The sequence below is a fragment of the Marmota monax genome, unplaced genomic scaffold, assembly GCF_021218885.2.
Source record: "Marmota monax isolate L192 unplaced genomic scaffold, Marmota_monax_Labrador192_F-V1.1 WCK01_AAM20220418_F8-fsc00024, whole genome shotgun sequence".
NCBI lineage: Eukaryota > Metazoa > Chordata > Mammalia > Rodentia > Sciuridae > Marmota > Marmota monax.
Window position 1 is genome coordinate 28,975,299 of NW_026695224.1, and position 23,296 is coordinate 28,998,594.

At 46.7% G+C, this 23,296-nt stretch overlaps 1 protein-coding gene and 1 long non-coding RNA gene across 3 annotated transcripts in view; one reads left to right on the forward strand and one right to left on the reverse strand.

Moving 5' to 3' along the window:
• The window catches only part of LOC131423838 (uncharacterized), a 245,524-nt gene that overhangs the window by 218,468 nt on the left and 3,760 nt on the right, over nucleotides 1-23,296 (forward strand). Inside the window, exons 2-3 of one of the 2 annotated variants that reach the window (XR_009225919.1) lie at nucleotides 2,469-8,534; nucleotides 22,911-23,125. This is a non-coding gene — a long non-coding RNA (uncharacterized LOC131423838). The remainder of the gene's footprint in view (nucleotides 1-2,468; nucleotides 8,535-22,910; nucleotides 23,126-23,296) is intronic. The other variant, XR_009225920.1, reaches the window with a different exon arrangement.
• The window catches only part of Maf (MAF bZIP transcription factor), a 309,968-nt gene continuing 290,287 nt past the window's right edge, over nucleotides 3,616-23,296 (reverse strand). The window contains exon 3 of the mRNA XM_046435193.2: nucleotides 3,616-3,750. The gene's annotated coding sequence lies outside the window, so the exon portion shown is untranslated. The remainder of the gene's footprint in view (nucleotides 3,751-23,296) is intronic.

The window sequence follows — 23,296 nt, forward strand, 5'->3', positions numbered from 1 at the left end:
CTCCTGTGCTGTTTCTCAAAGCCAGAGCCACCGGCAATGAAGTTTAGATTATATGCCACTCCAAACCTGGTGGCAGGAACCAAAGCCAACTCTTGATAAGAAACAAAACAAAACAAAAAACTGGGCTTTCTGAAAGTCATGGTTTTTGGCATAGTAGCCAAATGTCAGCTCACCCAAAATGAGGCCAGTGGCCATGCTTGCATATTCCATGCTGGGAAGGTACATTTCCCTGCTCTCCAAAGTGACTACAAAGTTTCTTTGCAGAAATAGCAGTCCATCAAGGCCAGAGGGCAACACAAGACCATTTTAGATGCGCAGAGTGGCAAAACACAACCTTGAATATGTGGATACAACATGGGTTTGAAAGGGTTCTGCTTTGCTTTCCCAATTGGCCTCCTGGGTCTTAGGGCCTGTGGAAGGCCAGTCTGGTGATGCACCAACACTGATATCATGACTTCTCAGGGATTGGGGAAAAGGGGCTAGACCTTGGTATGAACTGACTGCATTCTCGCCCACTTGGAAGTCAATGGCAAACCACCTGACCGTGACCTGGTGGGTTTTGCAGCTGCCAAGTAAAATGGGAACCCAAGACAGACTACCCACAATTGCTGCAAACACCATCTCCACACGAACTCTCCTGGAAACCAGGGAGGGGGATGTTTGGCTTAGTTATCTGGGTGAACCTTGTAGTCCCCACTTCTTCTTTTCTGTCCCTTTATGTCCCTGTTCCAGCTTGGGGTGCAGGGTAGACCACTGGAAGGTCTTCAGGTAAATGTGCCAGGTGCTAAGCTGGGGGTTATTGAGACTAATAATTCATCAAAGGGAAATTTGGATGACCCGAACTCACTTCCATTAGACTCTGGCCACACAAGTGAGTTGGGAAAAAAAACTGCAGAAGCCAAGGCTTCAACAGGCTGTTTGGGGAGTGGGCACAGTGAGGGGGCTGGGGAGGAAACAAACCAGTGACTGTTTAATTAAGTTCAAGTCCTGTCGGCTCAAATTCCAGACTAATGGAACTTGTCCCGTGGAGTTGAGCAGCCAGGTGTTACCAAAGCTTGTGTCTCACACTTGACACCTGTTCCACAATCTAGTCACTTGGCTGCATTCAACCGTTCCATGGTCGGTCCAATTCAAAGGTGACCACTGACCCTGACCTTGAAGTCAAAATAAAACACAACATCAACAAAACAAGTCTGCTTTATACCACTTTCCTAAAATCATAACACCTTGGGGTCCTGGTTCTTAGCATGGCCCTGGCCCCTGATGATTCTGAGTACAATCACAGCAAATGCAAACCAAATCACCATTTAGGCAGATGCCCCTCTGAGAAGCAACCTGCTTTTACACTGTGTAGGGGCTGGAAAATGGTGACCTTTGGGTGACTGGGGATATTCATTTCCCCCACAATCAAACATCCCTAATGTTTTCCTCAAGGCGCCCCATCTGCAGTCACCTGTTCCGGTCCTCTTTGGCAACCCCCTCCCCATCAGCTGATAATTAGTTGATGCAGCAATGGCCGTGATACGCATAAATAATCATAAGGTGCCAGGTAAACTGTATTGGTTTTAAATTAGAGCCATGCGTATCGTGTCTCCCCATGAGCAGCAGCCTATTATTTTTAATTATGGCCTGCAAAGCAAAGTGATTTCTTGCCCTCTTTACAGCATCCTGGCAGTATTCTGTCAGTCGAGATGACGGGGTGCCCCATCAGCACACATATCCCCAGCCACAGCCCCAACTGTCACATGCCAGGTGATGGAGAGTGATCAATGGCATTCGTTGCAACTTGCCTTTTGAAGTGCGCCTGAAGGAAATACACCCCCTTAGTCACTGTCCCATTGTAAATCCAGGACAAATACGGCATTTAGGAACAGTTTTTTTTTTTTTTTGGACATATTAACGTGTGTCTGTGTGGGCATGTGTGCGGAGCATGTCTCTGTGTGTTCTAAACATTCTAACAGCCTAGCAGACTCTTCCCCAGCAGCACCATGGGCAAAGAATAAAGGACCGATCTGCCTCTAGCCCCACTCGGGTTTTCTACCTGATGGGCTGTAATTAAGAGTGAATAATCCAGACAGAAAGTTCTAGAAAGATCTAAGTGTCAAATTACATTACACATTGGGAAGCCGAGGGTCGATGGACGTGTGCCTATGTGTTAGGAAGGATTCTGTCTTTTCTCTTCGCAGAAGAGGCACCTGGCAGGAGGTATTGACCAGTGTCTTTATTTTCGAAGCTTCTTCCTGTGGGAGGGGTGGAAAGTCACACAAGCTTTCCAAGTGGAGTTTGTGAACTTGTCTTCCCATGACGGTCATGGTCATGGGCTTCGAGCTCAGTACCCTTGACCATGTGACATCCAACTCGGGTGACCCGGGCGGAGGGAGACTGGCTGGTCCCTAGTCAGAAGGACATCTCCCTTGACTTACACATTCTCTTTCTTTTTTTTTTTTTTCTTTCACCTTTGATTCCAGCAACAGGGAGCTGCCACCACGGTGTACTGCGCAGCGGCTCCGGAGCTGGAGGGCCTGGGAGGGATGTACTTCAACAACTGCTGCCGCTGCCTGCCCTCGCCAGAAGCCCAGAGCGAAGACACGGCCCGGGCGCTGTGGGCGCTCAGCGAGAGGCTGGTCCAGGAACGCGTCGGCGGGCAGTCCAGCTAGGAGCTGGGGCGACGATGGCTCCCACGCCCCTGCACCTGTGCGGCACCACTGGCCAATGCCAGCCCCTCCCACTTAGCATCCTGGGGGCTTCCACGCCCCTCCAGCGCAGATCCACAAAAGAAGCAATTGCAACAGAGCGAAAAATGTTAAGCACCATGGGGAAGCAGGGAATCGTCGCTTTTCTGGGGTCAGGGTGGGTGTGGGTCCCTTGCTTTCTGGTGGTGGCCTGATGGGAGGGGAAAGCTTGATGGGTGTGCAGTTCTTTCCCTCACTGTAGAAGCATAGCAACTCACTCTCAGTTTTGGAACAGCCTGGTGTGTCCCCTTATCCCACAGGGCCACCACCATGGCCATCATTATAGTCAGAGGCTGGCTTTCTCCTGCTTAGGGAAGAACAAGCAAATGCCCATCCTGTCATGCTGCAGAGACCCAGGAAACAGTTATTCATTCCACCAAGTCTGAGGCAGCTTGACAACTTCCTGGAGAGAATCTCAGAACCTGGGTCTAGCCATCTGAAACGGGGACACCCAGAGACGCAGTGCAGTGGGCGGGGCTAGCGGGCAGAAGAGTGCCGGTCCTCCACTCCCTTGCCAAAGCTATCCAAAAAATTCTTTAGAGATTATAACCCATTTTGCAAATCATTCCTTAGCTACCTAGATGGGCAAGATGGGAGGGAGCGTGTCCTCAGGGGTACATGGAATATTCTTGGGGTGGGGAGTAAAAATACTTCCCTCATTCTTCCCTCGAGGGTTCCAGAACAGCCCAGTGGCTGGGTTTCCCGCCTGCTGCTGCTTCCTCCTGTTCCTCCCATCCCATGCTTAATAAAAGAGCATGCTTGGCTATTTCACCTGAAGTTCGTTTAAAGTTTCTTTAAAAGTCCCTATCGTCTCTTTAAAAGTCTGTGTCAGTTTTTTTTTTTGTTTTTGAATTTTTTTTTTTTTAGAAAAGAAATCTAGAGGAAAAATAAAGCGCTTCTGTAGACGCCAGGAAGACACCATTCTTGCTTCTTCTCTGAGTTCGTGTTGTGTTTTGTGCTTTGTGGCTGTCCATGGGCCAAGTTGTCTCACGCGGTTAGCATGCCAGCGTCGTATTTTCTGTTAGAGAAAGAAAGAAAAAGAAAAGTGACTACCGTTTGATTTCACCTGAAGAGGCTCTTTATTACTTACGCAGGGTTACTGCAGCCCTGGGAGCTCGGCTTCCCGGTAGGCACCCAGCTCGTGGTGATGGAGTGTCAAACCAAGGAGGTCAGCCAGGGACTCTTCCCTTTCCATTGACCTGCCACACCCTTAAGACGTCCCCTAGGTCTCAGAGACCAAGTCTTCCTGCATCCTCAATCCACCCGACAGTCATCTTGAGCTAGATTCTGGGAATTCAGAGTTTAGGTAAGGGAGTGAGGACAAGAGGAAGTCCACTCTGGCATGAGGGAGAGATGCTTTTACTGAAGTACTGAGACCCTGAGGGTGGCATGTGTGTCCTGTCCCCCTTCCTGAAAACGGTAGTGTCAGTCTAGGCAGCACCATGCATCAATCTCTGGGCCTCCACCCAGTGGGACATCGTCGCTCTCCCCTAGCCCAGGCCTGGCTACTGCCTCGCGTCAGCTATGCTGTCCCTCAGAAAATCCTTATTATTCTAGGACCGTTAAAAGTACGAATCGGATAATGTCACCTTCCTGACATCCAGGTAACCCCACTTACATGGGGTCATCACAGAAGACCCAGCCCCAGCTGAGCCAGCCCAGAGAAGGAACGCCACAATGAACCCACAAGAAGTGCAAAAATTAATGAAATTGTTATTGCAAGCCACTTATTTTCAGGATTGCGTGTTCTACAGCAAAAGCTAACCACTCCAACGTCCCGTTTCACTGAGCGAAGTCTGCATTTTCCAGTGGTGGCCTGAGTTCTCTCATGAGCTGGTCCTCGGGCACCTCTCTCCTCCCCGATGGGCACCTCCCCTGCTCTGCTAGGAGCCGCGCTGGCTTCCTGTGTCCCTCCAGCAGGCCACCTGGGCCTTCTCCAGGTCTCTGTACACCTGTTATCCCGGCTGAAAGCTTTCCTCCCGGAGGTCTGGATGGCCTCCTCCATCGCTGCTTCCTGATCTCTGTTCAAGTGTGACCTGTGTCCAAAGAGGTGACATTCCCAGCCACTCCACTTGCGCTGTCACCACAGTCAGCCTCCCCTGCCCTTATTGTCATATGAAGACAATACTCTTGGTCATATGACGAGTTTCTTCACTGCCCTTCTCCACCCTATATCAGAGACCCCATGGCATTTGTCTTCTTCATAGTGTGGCCACGTGCCTTGAACTGCTCCTGGCACATAGTAGGTTTCATAAGTAACCTCCAGGGGAAGGATCCTTCTTGCCCACCAACGTTTCTGTTCATGAAAGTAATTTCCACCATTGTGACAACTGCGAGCTGCACACCTCGCCAAACTAGCCTCAGTGCCCCGTCTAATTTCTAAGGTGACCGCGTCCTGCCAGGCGATGCCCACTTCCTGTCTTACACCCGAAGACACTGAGGCCAAGAGGTTTCAGAGTTACCGCTGTCCACATGGTGCACACGTCAGTAGAGCCGTGATTCCTACCGTGGTGGTTCGATGTCAAGGCCAGGCAGCTTCTCTGCACCAAAGCCACCAGTCCAACACAGGCCTCAAGTGTCCCTCTGGTAGGATGCACCACCTAGATGTCTCAGGCTGGGCAGAGAGGTGACTTTGCCGGTCTGACTCTAACTCGACCTGTCACCTTCGGCACCGGGGCAGAAGTCAGGACAAAGACGATGCTGGAGCAGCATCAGCATCGGGGGTGTCCAGGATGCCAAGGAGAAGCAAAGGGAGAGTGCTGGCCTCCTCCTCCTGTCACTGACTCCTGTGCGGACCTGCTTCAGGCTGATGAGACGAGGCTGGGGGGACGGACCAGGGGAGATGAGGAGCCCCACCTCAACAGTCCCCAATTTCGTGTAGGCCAGGCCCTCACACATTCCTTCACATTTCCATTCCACAAACGTGCCGAGGGCTACATTCTGGAAATTCAGTTCTGGGTAAAGCCCCGGAGTCCCTGCCGTAAAGACCTTATATCTTCCGTCTGCAGGAGTCCTCCCAAGACGCAAGGCCCTGGTCATGTCTACAGAGCTCTCTAGGTACTTGAAGATGAACGGAGGCCCTGGACAATGGCCAGGCTTCCTCTCGTCCACTTCTTCCTGAGATCAGTGTGACCATTGCTGTGGGGCCATTTCCCTCTGCTGGACATATCACTGTCATTTCTTTGGCTAATTCTGTCAGTGATTTCTGGACACATGAGCAAATGTGCACGACAATTTCTGTTTGAGCTCATTCCAAGGCCAAGTCTGTCTTTCACCATATCAAATGTACCTAGATATGTGAATACATATAAATTACTACTTATTATAATAACAATCCTACTCTGTCATCACCAGTGCTACTAATTGCCAGTAGTGTTTATTGAGAATCTACTCCGTGCCAGTTGAGAGTGTAGGCAAATCACACTTACCTTTTCCCTGTGTGCTCAGAGGATGAAACTGAGGGTCAGGGAGTCAGAGCGGCCTCCCCTCTGCCCCACAGCAGTGAATAGTGGAGCCAGGATTTGAGGCCAGCTCTGCCTGCCTCAAGCTGGTGTGCTTTCTGCTACCCTACGGGTGGCCCGGAGACAGCAGAATGCACATCAGGAGTGAATTATTCACAACGGAAGGCTGGTTGACTTCTTGCCTGAGGAGGGGACTCTGGCTGGTGCTCCTTCTGGTGGGTCGTGCCTGCTATAAACGTGACAAACCACCTTGCACATGCCATTTATCCGACGATATTGGCTCCAGCCCCCCGACCCCAGTGTTCCCCAGCAGACCCTCACACCTGGATGGATTGCCTATGTCTGCCTCTGGCCTCTTTTCCTTCTAGTGGACACAGGTTCTGAGCTCTCCCAATGCCACGGAATCCACCAAACAGCACGAAGAGGCTGGGTCCTCCGTGGTCCTTCTCTTCTGAGTTCCCCTCTCTTCCTACGTTTCATTAAACCCTAGAGGCAGCCGGTCTCCACTTTCACATCTAAATAAGAGGGACTTGCTGCAGTTTATCAATAGGAAACAAGAAATGGAAGCGTCCCCTGGCAGAGGCTGTACCCTGTGGCTTGTGGCTTTTGCTCTTTAAAATGAGGCGATGGTTCATTTTGTTTTGAACTTCAATGAAGGAGGCCTGATTCCTTTCATCAAGGTCAATGCTAAGCGAGAAAGCTTGGCTTGCACAATTGCTGCCCATTCTGGTCACCAGCGGTTACCCTTTTTTTAGAAGTTTACATTAAAAATATCTCAAATAGCAATACCTACCCTGGGTATCAACCTTGTGCCTTTCAACATAGCCAAGCCGGTTTGGTTGAAGTCACTTTAGAATGCTAAATGACATCATGAAATGTGATCCACAGAATCATTGAAAAAAAAAAAAACACTCTGAATTCTTGTGCCTATTGATGAAATGAGGTAGCAACAATAAACGTAATTTTTAGAAAGAAAAAGAAAGACTCATGTACTGCTGTACATACAATTTTGCATTTAAATGCTGCTTTTCAAGCCTTCATGGTGTTTTTTTTTGGGGTCCTTCCCATTGTTTCTCAAAACTTTCAATTATTTGAACAGATGCCTAGTATATCGTGTTGGTGATGTGCCACCATTTGGAAACCCAGCCCTTGCCCACGACATTTGGGTTATTTCTAGGTTCTCTTGGTAGAACTAACAGTTTGCTTAGCAACTTTCTGCAGATGATTTTAGTCCCGTTAATTTACCTCCTCGGCAACATTGCAGAGGCTGGGAGCTCCCAACTGTTGGGAAGGGCCCCTCCTACCACTTCTGTTCCGTTTGTTTGTAACCTTGTCAACATGGGGTGTTGACATTTATATTTTTAAGCATTTTAGCCCTGTACTGTCACAACCTCTATCTATTTACATGTAATACTCCCAAGCGGCCAGCCAACTTATTTAAACCATAAGCATTTTGTCTTTTATATTCCCCCAGGACGAGTTCACAATTTTAATTAGTCTGGAAATTCCGAGTGAGTTTACAGAGAGGGGGTTTTGGTAGGAAAACGCAGTCCACGGTGCTTCAACTTTGCTGGGCTACTTTTTCCAGCCACCAGCTGCATCTCTACATCAACTCAGCCGAATGCAGCACAGGACGCAGACTCTCACCTGGGAGTCTCTGGTTCCTGCTGGCTCACGGACTGACCCCTGGTTGGGGCTCTCACCAGGCCCCTTCTTGGCCGCTGATGTACCTGTGCCTTCATGAAAATGTGCCACGCCAATCAGGAGATTGTCTTGCTGCCAACTGATCTGCTTGCAGGGCCGTCCCCGCTGCACCCTAGCTGTGAGGGATAAAAGCTGTTTCCAATTTTCAAAATGGGAGGAAGCACCCAGCGCCTCTCTGCGTCACACATTCACACGAGGCGGGGGCCCGTCTTCCTCTGGCCTTCCTGGTTTTATCAGAGGCTCGATTGGAGCTTGTCTCTCGACTTTGGAATTGTGACAGTGTCTCTTGTTGGATGCCAGACATTGCAGAGGCTAAAAGTCCACTTCTGTAAAGTTCCATTTCCTGAGTGTTTACCCATATTTTGTGCTTTCCTGCAGTGCTGCTGTCTTTATGTAGTAGAGTCTCATGACTTTGGAAGTCAACATAAGTGTCCCCTTTTCACCACAGAGGAGGCCATTCAAGCCTGAGACCACGGATGCCCAGGATTGTTACGTAATTGTCTCTCTGCAAGTCCATTCTGCATCCCTGTGTGCCCTCCCTCCCTGCGCTCCCGGCCTTCCCTGCTTTACTTTCTATTTCCAGACTTGTTTAGGCTTCTCCAAGGATTCCGAATTTACCTGACAGTGGCTTTCTCTTGTAAGTCCTTTAAACATGATTTGTGAGATTGGTTCATGAAAAAAAAAAAAAAAAAGGTTCCAACATTGCATTGAGACAGAGTTGATCTTAGAAATGTTTGCTAAACGATTTTCTTTTAAATAAGATGGATTGCTGTTTTTATTACGAAGTTCAAATGCATGCTTAGCGTTTCAGCTTGGGGAAAGGAAATATCAGACAAGCATTCATGACCAAGTTCTACCAATCAAAGCAAGTTGCATAAACATTCTGGAGTATTTTTTCCTATTTCTAAAATGTATTTTAAAATTTATTTGTGTCTTTTTGTTTTAGTTTTATGCAGTTGAGCTTATACTTTGGGCATAATTCTATGTATTTCAATCTACATAACATCTTTTAAAATCTTCTCATGCTTTTTAAATCATGTATTTGATAAACAGATATACTGTAGTGACTTATGCATTTTATTGTTATTAGAGAGTTAAGGTTTTTCCCTGACCACAATTCATTAATAGAAATGATGATTTGGTAAGTAATGTTGGTTTTAAATTTTGAGAGATGGTTTGGTTATTTCCTTAATATTCCAAGGAGAATGCTGAGCTCCAAGAATCTGGAGAGTTCTGTGTCTCTGGGTAGTTACTGGCTGTCCATATGCCTGACTTCCATCCACACCGTGGGTTTTCTTTGGGGAAAGCAGGTGTGTGTCCCCTAGGTGGATTTCCTGTGAATCAGTATATTTCCCAGGTGATATGCCTATCTGGCACTCAGCAGTGCTAATCTTACCAGGGACACGGTTAAAGTTCCGGGGCCTAGAAGGCCCCTGCCAGTCTGGAACCGAGACAGAAGGGGACAGGAGCCCGTGTCAGCGAAATGAAAAAGAACAGGGAGAGACCAGCTAAACTTTGGGTCAGCTGGTTGCGCCAGCCTTTTGGTGTTAATTGTTCTGCAGCTGAAGATGCTCCTCAGAAGGCTCCCGGACTGGCTTGCTGTGCTGGGGGGAGAGCTCAGAATTCTCGGCCTGGGTTGCTGAGGTGGGGCCTTCAGAGCTGGTTCTGGGGAATCTTGTCTGGTGTGGCCCGGATTTGAAGGACTCTGTGATGTAGTGGTTGGCTTTTTTGCTTCTATCCCTTCAAACCTGCTCATGGGGACACTGAGAGACCTTTGAATGATTTAGGAACAGTTTAGTATGTTGTCCTGTTTCTTAAATGGGAATCTAGACAATAACTGTTGTTTAAAGTAGAAGTCTCAATAAATCACAGTGATCACAAACCCTTTGACTCAGAGATTAAAATTTTAGGGATTAATTCTAAAGAAGAGCAATACTTGAGAGTGGACTGTTGAGAAGTACTTTGTGATGGTGTGTGTGTGTGTGTGTGTGTGTGCATGCACGCACGCCTGCGTGTGTTTAGGCATCAGGAGTTTGGGAATCTCCAAACTGCATTCACATGCTAATGGAGAAATTCTGCTCTTAAAAGCAAACAACTTAAAAATACTTAACCTCAATCCTTCCAGCCCTGGTCACTGGCTTTTGTATTTGTGTGGATGTCTATTTGTGTCCCCCCAACACGGAAGAATAAAGTGGAACCACAATATCTGGAGTCAGAGGGCAAGGCCCTCTAGCTACCATGACATAGTAGTGTAGGAAAAACGTAGTTGACTTAAACAATATAAAATATTTGAGGGGCGTGATTCCATTTCTGTTAAACCAACATTTGTGTTATCAGTCCATATAAATTACGTACTGAGGTACGGGTGACTCTTTGCCTTAGTGCTTACCTATATTCCCACACTTTCTATAATGAAAGTAAACTCTAATATTTTATTTTTATTTTCTTAATATTTTTTTTTAGTTTTTGATGGACCTTTATTTTATTTATTTTTATGTGGTGCTGAGAATCAAACCCAGTGCCTCACACCTGCTAGGCAAGCACATTACCACTGAGCCACTATCCCAGCCCCTCTAATACTTTTAAAAAGTAAAAAATGGTAAGAGAAAGAAAAATGTACCAGTGATCCTGAACATGCCCGGTTATCTCACTGAGTGTTACAGTCCTGCTGTGAGCAGTCTAGGGTGCAGTGACGGATCTAGAAAGTTCTCTTGGTTTGACATATAGACAGGAATAAAATAGCTTTGAAGATCTATCTACAGGAACAGGTTGGAGGTTTCGGGGCTGTGTGGCACAGAGAAAAATACATCTGAGAAACAAAAGGAGGTAGATTTATTTTTCTTTTGAATAGCCATTTGCTTGTCTGAATTGCCTTTCAGCGCTGTGTGTGTACAAACACCATCTCCCTGTGGCTTCGACCAGGTGAGCATTCAATAAGAGGCTTCCCTCCGCTGGGGTTTGACTTTCTGCCAAGGTTGAATAACAAACTCCAATTGTTCAACTCCTCACCTCTCCACCCCGATGCACCCATATTAACCTTGAGCATTCACACTGGCTTTTGCAAAACCTGGCGTTGAATATATGACAAGCCCCATCCTACATTTCTTTTATGATTGCTTGCAAAAAACTTGAACTCAATGATCAGCGCAAGTATCTCTTTATTTATCCATCTGATCCCTGCTAATGTAAAGTTTAAACAATGTACAATTAGAAAAGTAAAATTATACACCCCATATGACTGTAAACAATTATACTCATTAAAGACCTTGTATGAAATAGTTAGATTCAAAAAATATCAGCAGCATCGACAAAACTGTTGAGTAGAGAGAAATCCTGGGTTTTAGCAGCAGTCTCTTAGAATCTGATGATAACATACTATCTTAAATAATTTCTAAAGTTGGGTGGTGCTCTATTGGGGGGAAACAATTAAAAGCGTGCCACCTATAGAAAATAAAAAATACTAAGAAAAATATCAAAACAATCCATCCACTGACCAGCAGTCTAAATGAGAGCAAGGATACTGTGACCCTCCAATTATAGCACCATGCGCTGGCTTCATCAATAATATTGCAGAGAAAGGGCTTGACCACATCTCACTCTGGCTTTTACCTTCGAGCCAGGCAAATGCATTGATAAGGCTCAAGACTCTGGAGAGCAAAGCTTCACCACTTGGCCTGGAGGGGTACTTGTGACCTCAAAAGCATTTATACTGATACATAAATAGGCAGGCAGAGGAAAGGCCTTTGTCCGCATTTGGTCTGGTCAGAAAGAAATTTCTCTTAGGAGTCACAAGGCATTCGCTCAGGAAGTTGAAAGGAAGAGGTTCCTCTTGGGACTTCCACCAAGGGGACACCCTTTTATGGAGGTTAGAAGAGGAGAATCCTGTACACATGGTACAGTGAGGTTGGTCTCCCTGGAGGTGTTATGCAGGGTGGACCCCAGATCCTCCCTTCAGCAGTAGCACCTGACATAGGGAATGTCGGGGGGCAGCATTGCTTAACAATACAGGGATCAATAAGAACAAAAATGCTCTTGGTGAAAGAATGTGTTGCAGTGGCCAAAGCCCAGCCAGACCCATTTTGATTCCCTTCCTCACCCATCTGAGTGGGATCCAGGGCAATCTCTGGTCCTCTCAGAATTATTTTCTTTAAAATAGACCAACCACACTCAAGTCACTCAGACTGTATCCTCCTGAAGATGAAGGCTGTGGCTGGGGTCTACTAGATGCTCACCTCCAGAGCAAAATGGACTCACCTGCCCCCAGGAAACAGAGGTCACTAACCACCATGGGACAGCTTCCTGGGTGCCCAGAGCTCATCTGTAAAGTAGGCACTTTGCAGCGTATCTCTTTGATAGTCTAATAAAGAACTGCCTGACCCTGCATCTGCAGTTAGAGCTGCCTTTCTGTGGTCTGTGGAATTCACTCTGTAGTTGAGGGGGCCGTCTGGCAGGGGGAGCCGTAAAAGTGTCAGAGCCTTATGAACGGCCTGGAGGTGGGATCCCGTTGTTCTGTGCTGGGCAGTGAGGGGGACTGATGGTGTGCGGGCTGCAGGCAGTGTTGAATCTCCCTCCATCTGTGCAGGGGGGATGAGGACAGGCGAGCAGAACCAGAAACCAGCTAGCTGCTCCAGCCATCCCAGGGAGAGGCAGTGTCCAAAGGCCCCGATGAGATCACCTCTTGCCCCCAGGGAGCCCTTCTCTCATTCCAAAGTACAACATGCCAGGTTTAATCCTAAGCCATCAGTGAGGTGGGTCTGAATTCACTTTCTCAGAGAATGACCTGATTTCTGTGGCTGTAAGCTAGCAGCAGACTGTATTAATTTGACTGTTTTTATAGGTCTTTTGCATGCAGTGTTAAGCACACAGCTCCACCATCTAATTAAGAGGGGCCCTTATCAATTTGCAGGATAGTTGCCTACAGGAAAAAAAAAACATATATATATATATGTAAAACATTACACTGAATCCTCCATTCCTAAGAGGTAAGCATTAATCAAAGAATGAGACTATCCCCAATTAATCACCGATCTTGCCAACAGGTTGTAACATATACATGAGGGACTTGTGGAGGAGTCCTTGCTTTGAGAACTATCTTTGGTTCCCACCCAGTTCACTTTCTGGAATTAAATAGCAGAGAAACTTTCTGAGGACTGGATTCAAGAGACAGTTATGCCCGGGGACTTGCCCTCTAGCATGCCGACCCGGCTATCATTTCATCCTTGGTCTGGATAAGGTGGGCTTCTTTTGGGGGGGCCAACAGAAGTGAAGGAAAGAGCCCACAGGAAGTAGGACCACCAGATGAGGCTCAGAGTGTGGGCTGTCCAGCTGGAGGGCAGTGGACGACATGTCAGGAGTGGACAGCCCAGCCCAGACCCTGCCCTTGCATTGCTAAGCAGCCTTGAACCAACTGGGCTAGACTCTTGACTTGAAAGAAGTCTGTGCCCCTGGGAAGCCACGTGGACCACCGGGACCATGCAATGAGTTTCGGTTAAAATCCTGGCTCTACAGCTGAGCAACCCTCAGGATGAAATGACCCTTTCTATGCCTGTAGAGTTGATCTGCAGATGCCCTCTCCATTGAGTTCCTTTTAAAGAAAGATTGGAAAAAAAAAATCAATCAAGTGTATGAAAATAGTTCGCATGCAGGCTTGCTGTGAATACCAGTCTCCCTCCATGGACTGTCCTTTTTAAATCTAACTTTCTCAACTTTCTGAGATTATATCTCAATCCTCCTGCACAAAATGCACCCATTAATGGTAAGATGCTCCCTGAGATCCTTGGTTGTCTTTTTGTCTTGGAGGTGAAGTCAACAGCTCGTGATGCCTTTTTCTGATGATAGGGGATAGGGTCATTTATTAGTCAGCTATTTTTGCTGCTGTGACTAAAAGACCCCACCAACACAACGACAGAGGAGGAGAAGTTTATTCAGGAGCTCAGTTTGGGAGGTCTGAGTCCATAGAAGGCCAGCTCCATTTCTCAGGGCTTGAGGTGAGGCTGAACATCATGGCGGAAGAGTGTGGCAGAGGGAAGCAGCACACATCATGGTGACCAGAAGAAAGCAGATCCAGATACAAAGCCACGCCCCCAAGTTCCACCTCCTCCAGCCATACCCCACCACTTCAGTTACCACTCAGTTAATCCCTATCAGGGGATTAAATCACTGATTGGGTTAAGACCCTCACAACCCAATCATTTCTCCTCTGAACCTTCTTGCACTGTCCCACACATGAGCTTTTGGGGGACACCTCGCATCCAAACCATAACAGGTTGCAGACTGTAATATTTTCTGGCTCCCAACTTACTACTATCACTTGCCTGACGCTGACTGCCATTTGTCAGGCTGGTCTGGTTCAAATATCTATTTCAAAAATCACCCCCAAAGCAAATTAAAATAAGGAATGTCTTGTTTTTCCCTCTAGTCACATTAGTTTTGCCTCTGGAAAAATGGGGAAAAAATAGCTCTTGAGCAGAATATCAGGGACAGCCAAGGTACTGTTCCGCACCCCCAGATGAAAATCCAGAGAACCAGCATTCAAATCTGGAGGCTCCCAGTCCTCTCAGTCTTTGACAATGGGATCTTCTGGGGCAGACTGTTGAAGTCTCCAAAGCCCAACCCTGTCAGGGCCGTTTGATGACCTGGTTGAGGAGAGACCACCATGTTTTTTTTTTTTTTTTTTTTTTGGTCGTCTTCTGACCTAGTTTCTTAAGTAAACTGAATGTGAGCTTTTGCATCATTTTGCTTTTTAAACTAATATCGGATGCAGACGTGAAGGAAATTCCGTCAAGAACATCGTTCTAATCCTGAGGTCAGCAATAGTGGAAGTAAAATGACCCATGCAATAGAGCAGAAATGGTGTTCTCCACACCAAGCAAAGAAGGAAGAAGCCCAGCTCACTGGATTCAAATGCGGGTCTTCTTATCTGTGTATTAGCAGCTATCTAGTTTTCAGGCATCTACCTGCCTATCTGACTATCTATTGGCCCACCCCAAACCACTGATAAAAGGAAGAATAATATTGCAAAAGGAAGAAAGCAGAAAAGAAAGTATTATCTAGATGTTAAGATAACTACCTAGAGATATACACAGACAAAACACAGAAAAAAAACCTAACGTCTGCTAAGACTTAGTTGATAAGATTAGACATGTCAGAAATCCCAGAAATAATACTCTAGTTTAGTAACAGTTGGAAAAGTCTTACCATAAAGATAGGCCATTATTAGTGAATACTCATGCAGATTTTTCATACATTGAAAAGGATCTTTGGCTGAGTAATGGGAAAGTCAATGTAGGCAATGGGCCATTTATTCACTCAACAAACAATGGCTAAGCACTCTGTTTAACACCCTGAAACACAGAGAAGAAGGGACAGAAATCAGATCCATAAAATGATCATCCAGGGAGCCTCGTGCAACTACAGGGCAAGGTTACATCTCCACCCTACCTAATGGCCTAAGAGTTTCCATTATGGGGAGTGGAAATGGGGAGGGCCTCTCCTAGAGCTGTGCAATGGAGACCTCGGTAAAAAATGGAGCCGCACAATGATGACAGCTCTGTTAGGGTTGAACACAAGGACTGTGGGGTCAGAGAAGAGAGGACCCAGTGTGGACCCAGCCAGACTCGGCCTCATGGGTGGGACGGGATACCAATACAACTCCCCATCCAAGGTAACAATGAACCGGGTGCGGTGGTGCACATCTGTAATCCCAGCAGCTTGGGAGGCTGAGGCAGGAGGAACACAAGTTCAAAGCCAGCCTCAGCCATCGCAAGGTGCTAAGCAACTCAGTGAGACCCTGTCTCTAAATAAAAAACAAAATAGGGCTGCAGATGTGGCTCAGTGGTTGAGTGCCCCTGAGTTCAATCCCTGGTACCAAAAAAAAAAAAAGTAACATTGATATTTCAAAAATAGGCAAGCAGATGCAAGACTACTGATTGCAGACTTGCCAGGCTCTAAACACCTTCCTGGGGAAACAACCTCTGCGTATTCAAAGCCCCAGTGACTCTTTTCACACTGACCTTGGCTGAAGGCTCATGTCCCTTCACACTTGGGGGCCACACAGTGTTCCACGGGGAATGCCAATTGTGAGACCTATTTGTGAGCCACTAAGCATTGATAGTTCAGCACAGACCACACAATTAATTTCATTTTTGCCCTCAGCCAGACTACAAACAAAAGCCCCAGAGACGACTGGGAAATTAATTTATTAAAAAGCAATAGCCTGATAATACACATGATGATAGAAGAAATGAATATGCTCAATATCTTATAAAACAGTTGGCAATCACATAATAGAGTATTCATTGTCAATTTAGTAGCTTGTCTCATTATGCTCAGCAAATAGTTGTAAAATAGTGTATTATTCATGAACCAACATGCTTTAATTACTTTTAGTGCACATTTATTTTTCAAATGCAATATGATTAGATTCATCTATAAAAGCAGCCCATTTTGCTAAAGTCTGCTATAAGACCCTCCCAATGAAGGAACCCTAGGTTGCATTTCTCAGGCTTGGAAATACAAACCAAATACAAACCTCTTTCATGAAAGAGGGTTTTGCAGCTATGGCCTCCAGCGTTGGACTCCACCCAGTGCCCAGGACAGTCTGAACTGAGGTGGTAGGACGTGATTCAACTAACTGATTCTCTTTGTAACCCTGGCCAACTTCCTTCACAATGGGGTATGAGCAGACAGAGAAGCAGGGGCTTGGAATGCTCTGGCATTACTGGATGTTTCCTCTTACCCTCCTGTGATTCTTTAGGAATGCTATATCTCTCCAGGAGACCACTAGCACCAGGAAGATGAGAGACCTATAGAGTAGCCCAATCCATAGCCTAAAACCAACCCAGCCTGGATCAGCTGACCCTCAGCCCAGAGACAGATGTATGAACCATGATAATGACTGCTACTTTAAGCAACTGCATTTTGGAGATGATTTGTTACACAGCTAAAGCTAACTGATACAGTTTGCATATGCAAAATTTACCTTGGGATGCCTCCGGACAATCCTCAAAGCAAATGGCAATCAAAGTTTACCTCTGTTTTGCTTGCTTTGGAGGATGTCTGGTGCATGGGATTATAAGGCCAGGAGAGAAGTCACAGAGTGTCTAGAAAAAGCAAGGACTTCTCAAATTTGAGCTTCATATTAAAAACTACAAGAACAGCTACTCTAACTTGGGGGTCTTGATTTGCATCAGGCTGCTGCTCACACGGGCAACTCTGTTCTTGTGCTCAGGAAATGGTAAGAGGAATTAATCTAGTCACGAGGGCTGACAATTCTTCATTTCAATGTTGAGAGTTTTAAGCTAAACTCAAGAAATACCTGACTAAGCGGGATTCTTATTGGTATTAAAAGTAATGGAGGAAAAATGCTCAGCACCACAGGCTCACAATAGCTGGTGTCAGCAGCACCCACACTTGCGATGGTTGTTGATGTGGTACCTACTCACTGACAATGGCATTTGAGAGCAGAAGGGAGGACCAGAAACACCCTCTCCCACCCCCACTGCCAGCGGGGTCCCCCAGAATCTACCAGCTCCTTCTCAGCCTCACCCAAGATGGCCTTCCTCAGCAGCACCAGCATTGCATTAGAGCCTGGGGCTGGAACTCTGACACTTCCGGGCTCTAGGCTCCCTGGACCTTGGCTGGTGGGCCCCTGAGTGGGCTTCAGTCCTTCAATGCAAGCTTCTGAGTTCCAAATGAATTGCTTTTTGACATGCCCCCCCCCCCTCCAGGCCTAGCTCTCGGGCCTCCCTGGCCCTCTCAGTGCAGAGCAAAGCTTGAACATCACTGAGCTCTGATGAACCACCCTTGTCAATGTCTGTGTTGTGCAGCTCTGTTTCCGCAGTTTCCTTTCCCTCCCTCTCCCCCTCCAGGTGCACATCCTGGGAGAAGTCTCCAGCTGACTTCCAGGCAAACCAAGCACTCCTGCCTTTTGGGCCCACCGAGTCCTGCACATCCTCTAGTATTAAGTGGCTGTGTGGCTCTCTGTTGTCTTTCTCCGTGTCCCACTCATCCATGAGGTCTGAGAAGCCCAGAGAGACAGCATCTCACCGATTCCTGGGTCCTAGCCCTTTGCACAACACTGAGCCACAGACAGGGCTCAGCAAATGCTGTGAAGAAAGTGACGAATGTTCTGGCTGAGGCCAGCTTCTGAGGCTAAATAAGAGGCCCTGGACCCCTTCCTCGCCCTCTGGGTAGAACTTCCCCTGCTCTCCCCCCACCTCCTGCTCCTTGGTCCAGGTCCCCGGCATTCCCCACTGAAGACCTCTCAGCAGATTGTAGCTCTCTCTTATTAGGAGTTAAAAAAAAAAAGTACATGCCATCTCTAATGCTGATGACTCGGACCCTCCAGGGACAACCTATGCGAGGTTTACAGTGATAGGGAGCACGCGAGGACATTTCTAATTAAATTCTTTAGTGCTTCCACTTGACCTCATTTCAACTGTGCCATAAATCTTGGGGGAAAAAAACCCTCAAATCCAAAATTTTAAATAATGCTTATGAGTTGGTTTAGAACAGGGACTCTCCTTATTAACCCAATAGTCGAACATCCTTTGATTGCCAGGGTATGTCTTAGACAGGGTCAGTGAAAGGCCACTGACCATTTCAATTAAAATGTTTTCAAGGCTTTCTAAATAATAAACGGAACTTGCCTATAATTACAGATGAAATAATAATTAAAAACACCCCTCATAATCCTGCGTGTGATGTTAAGGCTCGCTGTTGGTGTCCATGTACCAAGACAAATACCTCCTTGAGACCAGGGACCGAGGAAACAATTAAAGTATAAATCCCAGGCACCCATTAACACCCGGCTCTATTAGCTGACTTTGTCTTCGGTCACATTAAAGCCCTGTGGAGTTTGCTGGTGGCTTGGGCAGGAACGGTTTGGGTCCTACTTAAATGGAAATGTAATTCTGCGTAGTAAATCTCGGCTGTAATTGGCTAATAAGCACACACTTTGGCAGATCACCGCTGGGGACGGTGGCTTGGGGCCTTTCCTCTCCTCTTCTTCACTTCCCCTTCTAGTATAGCAGGCTTCTCTCCCTCGGCTCCTGAGACCTAGAAACTCCACGTAGTTTAGCTCCCACTCAGAGACCCCTCGGGGGGAAGGACGTGGGTCTTCTCAAACTGTTGGATGGATCAAGAGTCTCAGCCCCAGCACCTCTGGCATCCGGGCTGCATAACTCCTCGCCGCAGGGGGCTGTCCCGCTTGTAGCAGGTGCTGAACTTCACCCTTGACCTCTACCTACCGGTTGCCAGTAGCAACACCCCATCCTGTTGGGACAACTTGAGAAAGCCTCCAGAGGTTGCCAGATGTCTCCTGGAGGGGAGATTGACCCCAGTTAAGAGCCACGGGTCTACCCAGGTGCACCCACTGGCGTAATGTCCCATCATGGTGAGCGGTGACCATGCAGTCACTCTTTTTAGACGCAGGCCCATTCCTCCTGAAGTGCTTCTCTGCTGACGTGGTTTGCGGGGCCTTTGGACCTTTAGGATTTTCCTTCCACTCCTTTCCCACTCTGGTTGTGTGTGTGTGTGGTCCTGGGATTTTCAGCTTTGACCACGGTCATCACCACAGGATCTCGAACTGACCCCTTTGGAAGCTCTTCCTTTTTGGAATCACCTGAATGGGAGATCTACCGAGCTCCACCCTTGTCCCTGGTCCCCTTGGACAAAGCCCAGCATCCCCACAACCATAAAGGAAGACAGTTTGGGAAGTATACCAGCTTCTCCCAGAGTCCAAGCTCTCTCTGGTTGGAAGAGAGGAAAGCTTTATGCTCTTCCTAGGCTCTTGGAAAGAGGCACTTGCTGTTCTTCTAAGTTTCCTTTGTGTCTCACAGAACCAGGCACCATAGTTCCCCTGCCTTTTGGTTGATTGGAGTAGCCCGGGCAGGGTATTGGTCTCCAGCTATTTGGCCCACATGTCAGGGGCCTGCAGTCTCCAGGGAGGTAGAAGGCAGGAGGAGTCTCCAGACATAGGAACCGTGATGCCAGCTTAAAATACAGGATGCTCCATTTAATTTGAATCTCAGACAAGAACAATTTTTTAGTGAAAATATATCTTCAACAATATAGGATACATACTTATAGAAAAAAAAAAACAGTTGTTTATTTGAAATTTGAATTTAACTGGACGCCCCCTCTTTTTATTTGCTGTATCTGGCCACCTAGGCAGGCAGGATGTTGGACCTGAACTTGACCCACTCCACTCCATTCCTCCCCCTGCTCCCCCAGGCCACCAGGGGAAGTAGGGCTTAAAGGTAACCCAGTGCAGACACAGCTTCAAACTGTCACACCCTGTGGCCCTGACCCTGCCGGCCCCAACCTGAGAGATCTGAACACTGGTCTAGACCTGGCTTCTCACAGACACTCCCTTGGTCACAACCCTGTTGTGGTTTGCCACTCTGGCCAAGGGTGCACCCACATCTGTGGTCCCACTGAAAAGTGAAAAGTTCAGCCGGGCTCACTGGGCTTGTGGCTCCTGATTCTGTAACTGCCAGATTCTTCCTCTGTTGCTTCCCAAATTCTTCCAAGATGGATTTTTTTTTTTTTTTTTTTTTTTGGCCTGGAGAACTAGAGCTCCTATTTCCATGTAAGAGGTGAGAGATGTCTGGTCACTCTCTGTGTCTCTAACCATCCTGGTTTTCTCAGGACTGAGGGATTTCCTGGGATATGGGATGGTCCATGGTAAAACTGGTGACATCCCAGGCAAACGGGGACGGATTTGGTTACCCTACTGTAGAGGTTGTCCGGGGAGTTCTCTCAGGGGTGGTTTGTAGGGAACAAACATCCAGAATTTTAAAATCTGTCAATAAGTGACAGGGTGCTATAAGACAAGACTCGAGTCCCCTTTGCTGGATTTGCTTCAGTCTGCCAGGGTGTTTTGTTTTGGGTACATCTGAGTATTTCAATATGCTCTTCAGTTTGCTGTTAATTAGAGGGGTAAAAAAAGGAGAAGAAAACCAACGAATGTGTTGTTTTAGGTGGATTTTAGTGGGTATCTTGGAACATCAGTTGTGCCATTGACACGTGGAAAAACATTCAGTGGTGTGTGGAATTGAGCCTAAAAATTCTATATCTGAACTTTACCTAAGAAAAAACACCCATGAGTGCAGGTTCATCCATCAGTTCATTCACTTATCCATCCACCCCTTCATCCGTCCCTCTGTCCATCCATCCATCCACCCATCTATTCATCTACCTGCACATCTTTTTAGTAACTTTCCATCCACCTTCCAATGATTTTGACGGCTACCTCTGTACCAGGCGCTGTTTGGGGCTCTGAGGTCAATCCTGTTCTAAGGGAACTTACGTTTTGTGGACAGGAGAAACAGCAAAACAAAGCAAAGCAAAAATCAATTGATGAATAAGAAATCCTCAGCCAGTAATAAGTGCTATGGAGAAAATAAATAACGGCACTTTGCCCATGTGATGGGCTTTGGGGGAAAGGGAGCTGCCTCAGAGCAGGTGGTCAGGGAAGGCCCGAGGTTTCAGAAGAAGAAAAGCCAAGTCCCAGGGAGCCAGGAGGAGGGATGCGCCTGGCTTGGTTCAAGATTCAGAAAGTGGGTCAGAAGAATAGTTTAGGAAGGAATCAGCATCTAGAAATTGTTGGCATATCGACGGGGAAAGGCAGTGACCTGGGCTCTGGGTCTTTGTATCCTAGGAGCCAACCCCATGTCCCCAGAGAAGCCAGGCCCAGCTTCTCTGTGCACCATGCTTCTCCCTCTGGCTGGCCGGGTTGCCTCTAGTCTGATTCAGTAACGGAGCCCTCTTTGCTGAGCTCTGTGAAATCAGACACTTGGCGAACTGGCATCCGGGAGGAGGGAAGAGGGGTTTTGTCCTGACAATCCAAAACGCTCTGCAAATGCTCCCCAGGCCCCTCTTCCCACTGGAAGTGATGGGCAGCCATTCGCAGGCTGCTTAGCACCCCAACCCACTGACAACCAGCCCTCATTAGCTGCTGCTGGAACAAAGGATCTTCCTGCAAGCCTTTTGTTGGTGGGGGAAAAAAAATAGAAGAAAAACAAATTCCTGTACATGCCTAAACTAACTCCCATTTATGTTTGCACCAAAAATGTGTAATTAAAAAAAAAATGGAAGATGGGAGACACTGTTATAACACACCCACACCAAACATTTATTTGCTAAAACAAGTAAATGTGAAACACAGCAGCTGCCTGTAATAGTCTGGAATGAGCTAAAACTTTTTTGTTTTGTTTCCTTCTCATTTCAGTTAGGGACATCTTTTCCCAATAGTTCTTACTTTACCCACCCAGTTTTGGACAGATTTTTACTAATATCAGTGTCTCCTGATGCTTAGCAATTTTTAAAAATCTGTCCTTAATAAACCTCCAAGAATCTTTTTTACTCCCCCTCTGCATCTAGATTAATTTTGTTATTGATTCATTTTATTTGGATCACGACATCAATATAGCCCAGATGCACTGGGATCACTTTTATAAAACGTTAACTACTTATATTTCAGACACACGGCATCCATATAAAGGGTTAAGTGCATCGCTGAGAAGTATATATGACACTACCTGATCATAAATATGGCTTTTTGGAATTGAAAGCAATTTTTTTTTTCTTCCTGGCGTCTCACTAATATGATACTGTGTCTGAAATAATAACTCTCTTTCCGACAGCACAAGTTCTCCCACCCCTTTTAGCTTCTAATTTCTTACACGATTCCCCTGGTTTTACAAGTATTTTTAATAGAGTGATGTTCCAGATTCTTCTACACAGTCAAATCCTTTCATAATCAGAGACTTGTTTTTCCATAGGAATTTAATTCCCTTTGCGGACTTGCAGCCCGGGCTGGGCTGATCTGGTTTACATTCTCTGACATGTTTCCCCTCCCCCGAAGATTAACGGAACTATCACTTGGCGCCTTCTCAATCCTTTTCATCTCGTTTTCACTTTAAAAAAAAAAATATATATATATATATATAATATTTATTCTGATTTCTGATTTTATTCCGTCGGGTGTCTTGCCCGCTGTTTTCTGAAGACAGGGATTGGAGCTCTGGGGACAGGGATGGATCTGCCCAGCCTCTCTCAGCTTGGCTGAAACTAACTCAAGGAGTCTGAGACTTTAAAAACAGCACCACCGCCCGCTGAGCTGAAGGGCTCCCTTGAGAGGAATCACTCCCGTCAATAGAACTGTGTCTAAAAAAACCAGTCACATCACTGGGCCATCATTGGGTACATAACGCACTGAGTTTGGTAAGAAAATGTGAAGAACATATATATTTACTCTATCTCAGACGCTTTTGACTCCTTTCTATTTTCTTCTTTTTTTGACTTCTTTTTAATTGGTGCATCATGGTTATACATAAAAGTGGAATCCATTGCAATGCCTTCCTGCTTGTACCTGATGTCATTCGCTCCATTCCA